This window comes from Rissa tridactyla, chromosome Z (assembly GCF_028500815.1).
Source record: "Rissa tridactyla isolate bRisTri1 chromosome Z, bRisTri1.patW.cur.20221130, whole genome shotgun sequence".
NCBI lineage: Eukaryota > Metazoa > Chordata > Aves > Charadriiformes > Laridae > Rissa > Rissa tridactyla.
The window spans coordinates 4,596,937-4,612,924 of record NC_071497.1 but is presented as its reverse complement, the minus strand read 5'-3'; the positions used below and the strand labels follow the sequence as shown (position 1 = coordinate 4,612,924).

The 15,988-nt window shown below is 36.1% G+C and overlaps 1 protein-coding gene across 19 annotated transcripts in view; it reads right to left on the bottom strand.

Moving 5' to 3' along the window:
- MEF2C (myocyte enhancer factor 2C) overlaps positions 1 to 15,988 on the bottom strand; it is a 140,669-nt gene that overhangs the window by 84,212 nt on the left and 40,469 nt on the right. For 2 of the 19 annotated variants that reach the window (XM_054186953.1, XM_054186959.1), the window contains one exon: positions 6,534 to 6,606. The exons of 16 other annotated variants lie outside the window; for them this stretch is intronic. The gene's annotated coding sequence lies outside the window, so the exon portion shown is untranslated. Of the gene's footprint in view, positions 1 to 6,471; positions 6,491 to 6,533; positions 6,607 to 15,988 lie in introns of those variants that run through there. One more of the 19 variants, XM_054186955.1, reaches the window with a different exon arrangement.

The window sequence follows — 15,988 nt, the reverse complement described above, 5'->3', positions numbered from 1 at the left end:
GAAACAAACTTGCCATAAAGATGTCCCTGTTCCATTTAAGGAGCTTGCATTCTGAGTGGATTAATTAGGTTAAAACTAAAGAACCAAATCTTTTTTTTTTTATTATCCTGATGTAAGGAAGGAAACAAAAAAAACCCCGCTGTCCTCATTCTCTTACCATTCTTACCTCGATAAATAAAAGCAACTCCAAAGATCTATGAAATCTTTTTGTGCAAGCCTCTCTGTTTACTCAAGAGAGTTTGAATCAGAATCTAAAAATCTAAATGTACTGAGTTAGAATACGTCAGTTACTTTTCTGATGAAAAAATAGCTGCACGAACTGCAACATGACCATGAAAATATGCAGCGGGGAACACATATTCAAATAACATGGTCACTGAAATGTTTTCTGTAAAAGCCCTATCTGACCATGTTCCATATACAGACAGCGACAGCCACACAGTGAAGAAACAGCTGGGCATACTGCATCAAATAAAGACACCCGTCATTTTGGGTCTGTCACCTTGAGCTGGATAAAGCTGAAAGAAATACAGAAACGGGTGAAAGTAAAGATCACCTCTCATGTTATCCGACTGAGATCAGCTGACATTGAAGATAGAAGTGGTCCTTCACATTCAATGTGGTTTGGTTGCACGGTCATTAGAGAAGACACAGTTTAGGCCATTAACAGAAAGGTTATGATAAAATTATATATTTCATCACCATGGCAATGCATCAGTAAAGCAGAAATGGCAGGATCCACAGTATGTTTATCCAGGCAGAAAGCCATGCAACAAATGAATCTGAGTCATCTTAAGGTTTCAAACATCTGTCCACAACACTCTGATTTCGAAATTAAACATAACCTACATTTATGTGTTTTGATCTTATGGCCAGGCTGCCACATGAAAAGACTGGAAGGGAGTTCATTTTAATCTACTAAATTTAACTCTCAAGAGATCATGCATTTTGCTACAGGAAGTATAAAACAAACATTTAAGCCATAATGGATATAATGTAACAGATGAAATACTACAGACTACTACAAAAAGAGTACATTAAACTGAAAAAGACTGTACATAAAGAAAATATTTGTAATCTTTAACTACCAAAGCTTATTCATCTTTTCATTTATCTAACCTGATTCCTGATTTATGGCACAAGTTTAATTTATAATGGAGAACAACTCAAGGGCAATGAAGTTCTGCATCAAGGCATGAATAAAATGTTCATAAACTTGAAACTGCAAAATCAGTGCCTATATTTAAGTTTTTAATTCAAAGTTTTAGAGAAAACTTGAATCATTTGATCTGAATTCATATTTCACTAATTTTACTACTGATTTTGAAAGCATATGCTGAATTTGTAAGATTCTGTATTCTAACTGATACTCCACTTATGTATTTATTCATTTGTAAAGGATAGCAGAATGAGTTTATTTTTAAGTCTGAGCTTTAGGAGGTATACCTTATTTGCTTTTCACATTTATATTTGAACATGTTCCTATCACTCTGACAATGTAGCGATGAACTGCAGAAAACTCCTCTCTTACAGCCAAGTTACTGTCTTGTAATCAATACCATTATTTGTATGCCTAGGAGAAAGAGGCATGAGAATATCCAACATTGGGAATTTTTTTGAATTTGGAGTTAAACAGTTCTGAAAACTAGTACGAATACTTAATCTCCCTTGAATCAGACAACGGTGGTCACTGTAGCTTACAACTCAAATGCAGTACCCAGTTATCTCACAGAGCAAGAACTTACGCAATGTGGGTGGAAGAGCTTCACTTGCTATTGTTTTGCAAAGTTACCCTGAAGAGTTTTTTTTGGACAAACAGTGCCAAAACAGTGGAGAAGATGGTACTTCCTAGTAGTAGTGCTACTTTATTTTGCCACACACCCTGCTTTTCAAAAGACTGAATTATCCAGACGCCGAGTATCTAGCCTGTAGCCACCTATCAATTTAAGCTGATCCATGCCTATATGAAAATGAGTGGCTTCAGCTTACCTTCCAAAGGATGTGCTGAGAGTCGTCCATCAGCCACAGTGAAGGAGGATTTTCTGAACACTACATACATGTTATACCAAACCTGGACATGCTGATAAAGATCCATGATAGGAGGCCAAAGGCCTTCCAAGTGATTGTGGAATTTGCCACAGATTGTGAGTCATTCCTTGCAGCGGTGCACCAAAAGAGGAAGCAACAACCAGCAATCTAGATGAAAACTGATTGCCTGCAGCCCAGTAAGAAGAGATATGTGCCTGCTACGCTTGATGAAGAAAGGAAGACTTGACTAATTTACAACATTTTTGAAGAATAGATGAAGAATATTTGGTTTGTAAAGCAAAGAATGCAGACAGAAATGCATATTTTAAGGAAAGCAATTAAGTGAAATGCTAGTATACTAAAAAACATACCTGCAGAAAGTTGCTTTTAAATCTACAATGACCAGCAGGTGAAATTTCAGTGTCTCCTCATCACCCAGTTGAAAAAAATGGAAAGCTAACAGTTTGAAGAAAAAGTTTACAGGTTGATGATTAGGTTCATGACGTACCTTTGGCAGCTAGACAGGCATAATGGGAGTCTGACCAATAAATATGGAATAAGATCCTTGAAGTGCTTGGGAGACTCGCTCAAGCATAACAGTTTATTGAATCAGACAAGCTAATAATACAAGGGAAAAAATAAATGACTGAAAACTGAATCACCTAATTGGTCTGAAATGGAGACAGTGACTAGGAATGGGAACCTGTCTGAAAATGGAATAGGAAAATTGGACTGCTGCAATTTCAGCTAGGAGTCTCCATAGTTTTAAGCTAATAATTTGATTAGATTGCATTATAGTTAATAGGCATGCAAGAAATATCAGGAAAATTGTTTTACAAATTCAGTCTATCATTTAACGAGCTGGAGGAGAAGGGGAAGCATTCCAGTGGTCAAGAGCGTATGATTTATCACTTTGTGTTGAAAAGGTGTCTTGGAACTACTCTGATCTCGGTCTAGCTATATTTAAAGATATCTTCCATACTGCGTACGGTACTAGCACTTACAGTTTGGGAACAGCCTCACACACAAAGATGAAAGAATTTGGAGAGTGTTGGCTTATTACAGGAAAAGCCTAAGATCTCTAGAGGTAAGTCACTGCATCACCTGAAAGCAGTCACTGGCTGTGGTTAGATCTAGATTTACAGATTAGTTACTAGTTCTTGTATGTGAGGAAGTCTGTGGTGAGGAACATAAATCCCCACAATGGCTTTGAAGAATCAGGGGACAATTCCAGGTATTACTGGAAAGAGCTATGTACTGCAATATCAAATCACAGTCTGACCCTGGACACAGTGCGTGGTAATGCCAATACCAGTGGCAGACAGTTTTAGATTGTCCTCTAGTGAAAAAAAATGAGGATTGATTCTCAGAAGGAGACCCTGTTACTAGAAAAGATTTTTTGATTCCTTTCTGCTTATAATTTGCTGAATTGCAGAAATGCAAGCAAGCTTGGTACATGCACTTAGACTAGAGCTGGAGACAGCAGCGTCTGAGCTATGGTCAGTGATCAGTCTTGAAGCAATAGACAGAGAAGATGGAGAAGAGAATTCAATTTTAGGTAAAACACGTGGACTTGTTTAGATCTACACAGACCTGGTCTCCTTCATCTTCATCCAACAAGTTCCAGAGGAATTTTATTTCTCACTCAAAGGGCACTGTAATCATGCCTATCTATATTTAACAATACAAGCCGAGTTCTGCTAGTCTGGGTTTGTGCTGCACCACCGCTTCATCTCTGTGAGGAGGAAAAAAGGTTTGGATTGTAGAAACCTAATAATCATGTTTTGAAAAGGGGTATCTTACACATTTTCCAATTAAACTTTTCAGGAAGTTTTTAGAGAAGAGAGAAAGCTTTTAGAAACAGGAATTTTGTGGCATGAATTAACAGGACAAAACATAATAAGAATCCAAAGTCTCTTCAAAAAACTGAGCAAATAAATGAGTAAGCACTGTATTTGATTCAAAGCTGGAAATTAGGAATGATCATCTAAGTATGTACAATAGGGACAAAACTAAGGATGAAAGTACCTTAAAACTGGGAACATAAGTGTAGAAATCAAGAGAAGAAAAACTGAGATGTGAATACATTTCTCATAATGGAAATGTGTGCCTCTGCCAGACAACAGATTCTATAGAAATATTGTGAAGGGGTTAATAAAAGGAATCTTTTCCAAGATAACCAATGTGAGTGACAAAAATTCTCGAAGTACAGCTTGAATGAAAGTGAAACTGTTTGGGGTTAGTGATGGGAAATATCTTGACAGGAAAACTATACAAATATGTTAAGGTGGTATAAGATTTTTTCCAGTTGGGAGGCATTGCTCATGGTGTTGCCATTTAAGACTAATTTGAGTAATGGCTGGACGATGAAAGAAGGTGAAAGGGTTGGAATACTACTCATGAGCATAACTTCCGTGATCATATAGACCTGGATACTTGAATAAGAGACAGCAAAGATCTTTGATAGGTTTTATTTTATGGAGGTTTGTGGTTTGTGACCATGAAGAGAAACTGAAAATTCAGGGACATTGGGAGAGAGCTCAGTTACAGAAAACACAGTTGTAGAGCCCTGAAGTAAAACTGACACAGAGAAATGGCGTTGGTGTTACTACTTTCCCAGAACTCAAACATTAACACTTGGTAATGGATATTAATTCTCAAGTCTTGCTACATTTAGAAATGTATGAAATCTTTGTAAACAAACATAATCAAGGAAATAAATATGAATTACCTGTCAGTTTCCCTGCCCTAATGATGACAACCTGTTATACCCTGAATTTGGCTAGCTGCTCAAGCCAAAAGGGGGCTATATCTCTGTAGCATATCCCCTAACATGGTTATGCTTCCTACCAGAGAACTGGAGCAATCAAATGTGAAAAACTTCAGGTAGGTGTCCCTGAGACACAGAAGTTCCTCCAAATCTGACCAAATCTTGTGAGATCCATGGAAGCTATATGTGCCAGTCTCTCACGCTAAATCGCTAGTAGTTTGCTGTTATCCTGTTCAGGCTTGAAAAAATTGATTCTGTATGGATTGACTATTACTAATGTCTTAGACATTTATTTATTTATTTACTTATTTATCACTAATCTTATATCATGCAACCAGGCACCCAAAGCAAGAACTGACTCATCAAAGATGGACCGAATCTCAGGCTGATACAATTTTAAATCCAAAGAATAACACTGATTTTTGCGGAGCTACTCCTTTGTACTAATGCAAACATGAGAACAGACCCATCACTAATAAGAAAAATGAGTTAAATCAGCTTTGTAAGCAGAGGTAATATCTAATATAGATCAACAAAGTTGGCAAAAATAAATTGCATTTATGGTGTACAAGCCCTTCTTTGGATCCTCAGTGTACCCAAAAGTTCATCCTGTTTTTCCAGCTATAGAAGCTGGTCTAATGAAATATATTGCTTCTGCCCAGAAACCTTGTCATTCATGGTGTTAATCTCAGCTACAACTATACTACCACAAAACCAGACAGCTGTTTCTCCTACAACATAGACCTAAACATGTAACTTTCATGTTCAAGCACCTTTATTAGTTTTCTAAAGCAACCTGAGATCAGTAAATCCTTCATCCTGCAATTAAATTCTTAGAGAGGAATGATTAGATATAGAGATATTCTGCTGCTCTCTTTTGTATATCCAGTTCTAGAAACACACCCTTTTCCCTTTAATTCCAGACCTTCCCAGAAATGTCAAGAATTAAATATAGTTCTTCTGAAATGTAAAGTAGACTGCACAACATGGTGGAGAGCTGCTGAGCCGCTAACTGTTCATTCATTCTGTGTAAATGTTAATATGATAAATATGGGTATAAAAACCGTGACACTCCCTGAACTCAACTGCTTGCCCAGAGACAGCTGCAGGCTTAAAATGAGGAGGAAGAAGGGAGGGGGAAAAATAAAAAGGCAAGGGAAATATATCAATCTTCCCAATGACCATGACAGCTGAGAAGTCTACATTAATGCTTCCAATCCCATTCAGACATTTTTCTTCCCAAGGACAAAAGGAGATGAAATGTATGTCAGGTACATAATAAGGCTAATAAAAAAAATGAAAACACCTGCATTTCACTGAATAGGGGTGAAGAACTGCCTCTGTCTCTGAAATATATATCTTTTTCTAATGGCAAAGCTCATAAATTAGGACAAGTTGCTGCTATTAAATATACAAAATACACACCATTTAAGTAGAAACATATGAACTCAGAATACATCTGTTCTAAAAAAAGGAAAAAGTACAGTGGCATTATAGCAAAGAAGCATTTATATTGTGATTACAAAGATCTGATACGTCTTACAAATAAGCCATATGATAGGAAATAAACCCTGCACATACATTGTCTGGTGCCTCATGTCTGGAATTTTGCATGTTCGCTATGAGGCATCTCTTAGAAAATGAAAAGTTCTGACTACCAAGAAATAAAGTACCTGGCCATATCTGCTAGTGCTAGCACACCATCGCTCATTTGCTGAAGCTACTTGCTTCCTACCTCCTGGCTGTATCTTGACAAGAGGCAACTCTCTGTGCTGGAAGATCCAAACTGGATTCCCACTGGTTTGGAACTAGAAAAAATGCATAAACAGACACAGCTATAAGAAAGGAAAGATAACGTGGAATTTGCTATGAGGGAGAAAATAGAAAAAGATGCCTCATGGGAGAAGAAACGGGCAAGGCGCCTGAAACAACTGACTTATGTTGTCTGTTGAGGAAGGAATTTTCTGTTACTCTGGCTTAGTGGGATTTTTTTGTCCTTGGTGGAAGAGGAAGGGGCAAAAAATACATATATTTCTGTTAACAATATTCACATGAAAAGAGAGAAAGAGAGAGAACGGAGAAAGCTAAGATATACAGCGCACTGAGGAGTTGTGCTTTGGTATGACAAAGAGCTAAAAGAGCTGCACTTTACATACTAAAGGTTCATCTTGAATCAGTTAGAAAGACATAAATAGCCCCATCTAATTCAGCATGTTGTTCAAACACATCATAGTTCCCATTCAGTTTTTGAAAATTGTATTAGGTAACTAATTGATACTTTCCACATGAGGATTTGTTCTTCTAACTTTTCACAGAATCAGAATCAGAAGTAACAGCTCTCACTTCAAGACCTGTAAAAGCCAATTTTCTATTGAAACAGAAGGTGTTTACCATAGAGGTACATCTACCACTGCCTTCAACTACAAAAGCCACAAGTGAGCATCACACCCTGCCTACTGAACCTCAGCTGTAACCACTCCATTAGCACATGCAGCTGGATTTATTTATTTTATTTCTTACACATACAAAACACATTGCATTTGGCAGCAGCCAATGTAAAAGTCAACATCCTTGACAAAGATCAGAAAAAAACAGACATATAAAATGTGCTTAATTTGCAGAGGGAAATACAGAGCAGTTTGCTTTATAGTCTCCGTTCTATCTTGAATGAGCATATTTTTTTTTCTAAACGGATCACTGCCAGCATTGCTTATTTTAGTGTTGTCCTAGAAGCATGCTAAAAAACCAAAACATAATCAATACAAAGATACATTAGCTGAATCTTTTTGTGGCCTTGAATATACATTATGTTTTCTCAGAAATGGCACTTTTCGAGTGCTATTGATACTCAAGGTGATTTCTGACAAAAAATATTCTTAGAAACGGACAGCTACATCAAAAGTAGCAGGCAGCATACTGTAAAGAACTGAATCTAAGGTTGGGACGCAAACATGAGATCTGCTCCTTTTTCTGCCAAAAATATTTCATGCCACCTTAATTTCTTACTCAGTTTCTCAGTTGAAAACCTGGGGATAAGAAATCTGAGAAGTACGTACAATGAATATTTATTACACAATAGAGAAATCCTGAGAGCTTTCAGTAAATATACTATAATTCTCTTCTGGCATAGTCAGTGAGTATGTAAACAAATAGAGAACATAATTTAGCAGATTTAAAAATATATAAAAGTAACGTTAAGGGCAAGATTACGATCATAAAAATATTAATGTCTGAGCTTAAAATCACTGATTTCAGGAAGTTATAATTATCTTGTATATCTAAGGCATTTACATACATGTTGTTCTCACACTATAGGCCGTTATGCTAATGTATATCCTCTTGAAATAAAGATATTTGACAGTACTGTCATATAAGGTCCAACATGGTACACAGCAGATTCATCAATTTCCTGTTTCTTACCCTCTCTCTCTTACAGCATCCTAATCAACCTAATTAAAGCTTCGTTCATTTGAAACCTCAGATGACAATTTGTTTAACTCTATCCCACTGTGGTCTTTTTATAAAGAGAATTAAATTTGATCTTCTGACAGCAATTATTAAATGATCCCAACTGGCCCCAATTAAGACACATGGCTCACAGGCCTCAAAATCCAATAAAGTGCCAAGCCCTCTCTTTTACTTGTACATCTTCCTTTACCTTGCTTTATTTTCTTAAAGCCAATTAAGCTCATCTTATCAAGTGGAACTGAATGCCATTGTGTAGGCTAATTCAAGATACAATGCATCAATTTACTTTTACAGACATGCTAAAGTAGGGACAACACGCTCAAAATCATCCCTTTGAAACCCCTCCCTGATTCAATTCACCTAGCTTTAATGCCTTTCGCTGTGCTGCACATGACCTAGATAGCTTACTTTTAAAACACTGCCTACAATGAGCAGTGATTAGAGAAAAATATTAAATATCCGTGGTACGAGTTTTGCGCTTCTTATGATTCTCCTTATAGTAATGCATCTCTTCTTTAAGCATTTCTACTTGATTATCATTTCTTCATTCCAGAAATTGAAAGAAATGTGACACTCATGTAACTTCTGAGGGTAACCCTTTTTTACCTTTAATTTCTGCTCTAATTTTTCCACACATGTTCAGTAGTATGCTGTGAAGAAATGTTCCCATGATTTTGCGAAAAGGCAGGTAGCCCCAGGATTTGGAACTCATTGATTGTGTGGTACTCCAGGGAAATAGCTGAATTAAAACCAGCCCCATGAGGCCGAAGTAGCTTCCATCCACATCTGGCTCTTCTTATTCTAAACTCTAACACCTGCCTGGAAATTTAACCCCCATCTTTTCTCTGAAGAACAAATGGGACAGATTTATCTACTGCCATTTGGTTTAGGTCAAAGCTGAGCTGTGTGGTGTTCTGCTAAATTAATTGCAATGTAATTGATATTGTTTGACACAGTTTTTGAAAAGATGATGCTCCATCCATTTTATGACCAGACTGCTCTCTGTATTAAAATACGTAAGATTTCATATTTCTGCACATTCACCCGAAGTATAGCTTTGAGTAATAACATATTAAAATACAGCACACATTTTCTATCTCAATATTTCTAATGAATTGCTGTATAAAATAAGACTATGTGCACAATTATCATCAAGAGAGTAAGTAACTAGTAAAAAAAGCTCAAAGCAATACTAGTTCCATTGTGGTGCTTGTTTTCTGTATTTCTTTAATTTACATACTGAACAAATGCAAGCATGATATTCCTTAAACACAAAAAAGATAGATACTAAATTTCAGTGCAACATTTTCTTTACTAGGAGGAAGATGTGCAAGTTTATGTAAAACATAATTAGACACATTTCCTGTACAGCTGGGAAACATACTTTTCATTGTAAAAAATTAAAAAATTAAAGGGATGCCAGCCACTTCTCAAAAAGTAAAATAAATTTATTTTTAAAGAACTTGCAAATGTTACACTTAGGAATTTGAAAAATATTGACTTCAAACAGTTTTACTCACAGAAATGCTATATCACTGGTAAATTTGAACTGTAATATGCAATAACAGTGAATTTCTAGCAGCGCACTGAAATTTCTGGAGATTAAAAAAGATTTCAGTATACTGTGCTGCAAATTATTTCTTATTGTAGTCTAATAATCCCATACAAGATGTTAATTTTAGATCATTCTTTTGCTAAAAACAGCAAACCCTGTTAACAGATTTAGTGCAAGGAGCTGAAAATATCCTGTGGAAAAAAATCTGTACAGAAATCAGATCAACCCAAATCCTGCCATTACTCAGCACTGCAGTGACGTGCAGATGTTTGTAGTGGTTTAAGGAGCCAGCGGGGGCTGGAAACTCTACATACTCAACTCCAACATGATTGCAATTGAACCTCATCAAAGTAAGAGCTCATAATTTGTCACAGAAAACAGCCAATTAACATATGTTAGAAAAAGGCTCCCATAAAGATAATATATGATTAAAGATCCAATGCAGCTGTCACAAATCAAAATTCTGCATTTTAAAAAGAAATATCACTCTGGGTTTCTGAATGTTTACATCGATCATGGATACTATATTTTAAAAAACTACAGAAAAAAAGCACCTCTAATTACAGTATTTCCTCCAGGTTTGGAGTTACAGCTTAGGGAGATCCGTGTACTAAAGCACTATTTACTGTTCTGGCTGTTGTGCTGTAAATAGTTAAGACCCTTGCCAAAACACAACTGTTATTTTGTTTTAGTGCTATTTTAAAAGACAGACCTTCATTGTGAGTGAGGTGGCCTTCATTGATGAACTTTGTTGTCAAGACATTCCTCTGAAAACACAGCATGTCCTTATTGCTACAAAAAATACAGCACTGTAGAACTGTGTACTATAGCCCCAGGGCCAGCCCTGTGATCCTAGCTATTCAAATGCACTGCCGTGAGTAAAGCTGCACTGCAGCCAGTACCATTACTTTACATTTACAGTGGTGAAAATGAGATCTGAATGCAGCCTGCAACCATCCTTTAAAAAAATACATTGATTAAAATTAGTTTTCACATATATACACATGGACAATGAAGTCTGTTGCTTTATTATCTCAGAACCCTGACTGTGATGCCTATTCAGAACAATAATCTTTATTCCTTGTATTTTGGCACAGCCGTATTTTAATTACTGAAATATCGCATAATTAAGCTGCTATTTTTCACACACATGATGCATCTTTTTTCCTGCTATCACTTAGGATCCTGTGTGTCAGTCAGTGAACTCTGAGGCGATTTGAATAGTACCTTGTTTGTGTGTGTGTGCATATGTGAGCGTGTGTGTCCTTGTCTTGACATCGTGTTGTAAAAGGAAGTGCTTCCTCTTTTTTGTTTGAAAGAGACCCAAGAAAAACAAAGTTTTGAAACTCAGTAGTCTTGACTGGACATGAGTCAATGTATTTTTAAAAATGCTTTAACTCCTATTCAGTCAAATACAACTTCACGTGGATGGATAAACGCAGGGACAAATTTTAATTAATGCTAACAGAGAATAATATAATGGACATAGTATTCTCCTGAAGTGGAATGTGATGGTTGTTAAAGGTCTTTTCTTCCCTTTAAATTCTTTCAATGATTTAGAAATGCTGTTTCCATTAATGCTAGATGCTGTAGTTTCTGTCATCAGCACAAATTCTTTTAAAACAGCACTTACTATATTGGTACCGAAGTATCTGCCGACTTTAAATCTATGGTTTCAAAAGCCCTGAATAGGCACAGACTTTTGAATATGCTAAAACTTAATATGATGAGAGGTCAAAAGGAAACCTCTTAAGTGTTTAAAGCTACTCATGTGTAAGACTCTCAAAAAGATCAAAAGCACTGAACATTTCTGACCCATTTACATAGAGCAAAAATTCCTAATGCTCTTTAATATTCTTCACTATGTTATATTAAGACAGAAAAATCATCGTTATGAATCACTGTCCCTTTTAACAAAACACTGTGAATAATGTTAAGGTTATGCTGCCTTTTTTTTCCTCAGGAGTGTGTTCATTGATTCCCAAGCAATCTGTAACATTTTTGATTAAGATCTCAGAAATAGCTGAAAATCCCAAGGCTTCTCTACTATTGAAACTTCACTTGCCTTTGACTGTCCCCAACTAATGACAGTAAACTATGCAGCCTCAAGCTAAAGAGATTAATTTCCACTTTGCAATGAATAGACAAAAAGACTGGACAAAGTCCATTCCATACCAAATGTATTGTTTTGTCTATTACAGAAAATACACTTTTAGCCCTAGAGACAATCTGAGATAGGAATAATAAAATTTAGGGTGCAAAACAAGTAGAATTTAACAAATGATCCAACAAACAAGAGTCATATGAGAATTATATTTTTTTTTTCTCATACTTTTTTTTGAATAAAACTACATGTTTTGGACAACCCATCTTCAAATTTAGTATTTACTCCTGATAATAAATCTGCTTTAAAAAACTGCTGCTAACAGTCACAGCAGAATAATTAGAAGTAAGTTCATCATTGTAAGAAAATATTGTGTCAGAGTGATTTCCTATTCTGTAAACCTGTATTTCCTCTTTTCTTAGGTAAAATCAGATAATTTTACAATTAGATCATGTATAAATGACAAGTATCAGTCCACTGCTATTAAGCATAATTATCAAATTGATCTGCTGTTTACTTATCACAATATCTTTAAGAATTCTCCACCATTCTTTTTTTTAAATTCTGATTTAAAAAATTATGCATGATGAAATACTTTAAAAATGTTCATCCTCCTATCTATCCATGTTGTGCTGCAGAAGTGAAAATCATCTGAGTCAGTAATGGCTTCTACTAAATGGAAATGTTGATGGTATGTCATAACCTAACTGAAGATGTTAGTTTTTTTACAATTATTTTAAAAACCTGATTGTAAAGCTTGGAAACAGAGTTCCTGAACATATCCCACTTTCTGATTCTTCTGTGCATATGGAAGTTAGTGGCAATTTTTCTATTTACTTTAACAATAGTAGCACTGAGACTTTGGAAAAAAAGTTGAGGATATTGTAGTAAATGTCCAAGAGCACTCTAGTATCAAGGCTGCAGACTCTATATGGTCTTACCCACACATCTCTATGGCATTATCCTGTTTAAATAAAGGAAAAATATCTGATGCTTCTCAGTCTCTCTGACGAGTCCACTGTGTGGTTCTGGAGAGGAGAGATGAGTTACTATGATGTGGAAGGCTCTAAATCCTCATATGGCAATGCTATACAGTAACAAAGCATCATAAAATGAAACATAAAAATTTCAAAATTAATAATTAATAATAATAACAACAACAACTCTGTACTAGCCATCAAAGACTCCATTTTGCACTTTTGCATGAAACAACTATAGAGTATGTTGAATATGTTCAAGTACAAATTAAGAATTTTAACTACAACTACAGCTTTTACTGTTAAAATTTCTAAGTCATTTTAATCATCCATCATTTTCCCATACCAGCTCATGGATTTACTTTTCAACACCAGCAGCCTGAGACAAGAACGATCTGATTTATAGCCCATGCTAGAAGAGCTTGCTGCTCAGTTGTCATTTTTTTCTTGGCTCCAGTAGATGGAAGCAACTCTCTTGCTGCATTTTAAGTTTAGTGTGGTTTTGGGGCTGTTTTTTAGGCCAAAACCTTTATTTTTATATTTATTTTGTTGTCGGATGATCCTTTGATGTTAGATTCCCAGATAATTTGTTCCAGTTCCCAGAGCAGTTCCTTCAGATGAGAGCCATGCATTAGTAAGTCTGTAGCTCCTGCTGAAACCTCTTGCAAGGATAAACAGAGCCTGTAGCGAACCTACATGAGCTTGTTTCTAGAAACTCCACTGCTGCATGGTTCTGTAGAAATAACCACTGACGAGACACAAGCAAAAAAATGGTCAGTGGTCTGGATACAGCTGTGTACACTACTGGTAGTTGTCAGTCTTACAGTACAATACCTTGTCTGATAAAAATCCATGGAGACACGACACCCTGTATTCTTTTGCTATTTCGGTTAAGCCAGTGCATCATTTTTTTCCCTTCACCAGTCAAAAAGTATGCTGTGACATTCAGCATCGTGCCCGTGATAGGCAGGTGTCAGAAGGATTTCAAGTATAGGGTTTTAGGTCCACAGGCCACTCTGCTCAACATGGCTTGTCTGACGAAAAGCAGAAGAGCAGCAAGAGTAGAGAGTCTGACACTACCTGGAACAGAAACCTAAGGGTTTCTTCACAATTAAGCAGGCTTTGCAGCTGCCACAGGCAAAGCACATTCCATATCAAGACAGACATTCATACAGGAGACTAGCAATATTTGTCCCCGTCTCCTCAACCCATAAATCAGTGCCGTGCACTTCTGCCATATAAGAGGGTGAGATTAGGTGTTCATCTTTTCAAAGACTTGTCACCCTCAATTAAAGAGGTGTCAACTGCTCTTAACCTGTATGGCATATGGTCGCCCTGGTTAACGAAAGAGACACTTCCCTGAGTCGCTGGAGTCAAACCAGCATGTGCTGTGATCCTGTTGATTCCCACAAGCTAATCAGGGTCAAGCTGGGTCAGATTTATGTACTGCAAATTCTTCAAGACAGGGACAGTCTCTTCCTATAAGCTTCCGTGGTGCAAAAATTAACAGGTAAAATAATGGGCCTTGAGTCATAACTAGAAAATCAGGATATTATTGAACTCATTTACAGATTTAACCGTAGGTAACAAAAGACCTCCAAACATGTGCAGGTCATACATGAAGTTAGATTTCAACCAATGGTGTTTTGAAAGCATTATGCTAACACAAAACAGTGTGTTGCAAATAATTGCAAAACCAAAATCCTGATCACTGAGAACATTAAAGATTTCATGACAATCTTTACAGAATGAATTATGTCTAATGTCCTGGCCAACTTCCATCTTGGATCATTATTCTGCTCATATAAATTCTAATGCAGTTGAAGAAGTCATTCTTTGCTTTTAGGTTTAGACAGATTTGGTGATGTTTTGTCTTCTTAGAAGTGTTAGCATTTCACCATGGCTCTGCTTTCAGAGTCAGGTGAACTAATCACATCCCTTGCTTAAATTTTGCCTTCAATGGGTTGTATAGAAGCTTATTTCATACTATACAATTAGAAAGCATTTTTATTAATCTGAATTTCATCATGTCTGAACTAAGTCTTTCTGTCTTACCAGCTTTTACAGAGAAGTAATACAGAAAGAAGAAAAATACTTATAAGAACTTCCTTACAAATTAATGAAGATAATAAAGACATGAACTTTTTGCATCCAAATGCCCCAATGAAATTAATATCTACACTTTCTCTTCTCAAATAAAATTGTTTACAACATGGAGTTTTTGGAAATACCATCTCATGAATGACTATAGCAATGCCATGAAAGAAAACCATGGACTAAACCTAAAGGAATGACTTGAGTGCTGTCTGAATAAATCTAACCTGTGTCTTGATTGTGTGACTAGTAAATTGGATCACCAAAATCTACCAAGGAATATGATTTTTAACTAAAAGGCCAGATCTACTGCTCAGAAACAGGGAGTGACAGTCTCTATGAAAACAGGTTCTTAGTAATGTAAGAACGCATTAACGTGAAGCACACACAGAGGATGTGAAAGTCCACTCTACACTGCTGACTTGGCATCATGCAAAAGACAGAACAGAAAGTTCTCCACACAAAAACTACTATGTTGGAAGAGAGCAAAAAGACTCTTTCTCCTCAAATATGTTTACAGTTTAACCTAGTCAAAGATGGAGTTTTCTGTATTGTATATAAATTTTTTATACTACCCAGCTATTAAGTTTTCTAGCTGAAATCCAAATTCTCTGTACTTTTTTGAGATGGAGAGACCAAAAATATCTGCTAAGTAAGAAACTATCTCTATTATCAATTCTTCCTACAAGAACTTCTCAGAACAGAAGTTTTCATATTGTGATGAATCAGAAATCAGTGATACACAGAAATGTTACTAATTACCTGGGGACAGATATACTACAATGTGCTATAATATGACAGAGTTGGAGGCACTTTTATTATTTATACTAATAGATCGTGTTTCCTACCACTATTCTGTCACATATAATATAGCTATTCTTGGTGTAGAGATTTTATTCTCTTGCCAGTGATGGAGGATCCAGTGATGTAGGTATTGTCCAAGTGATTAAATAGGTAGAGAAATTCCTGAAAACTTAATTGCCTACAAATTT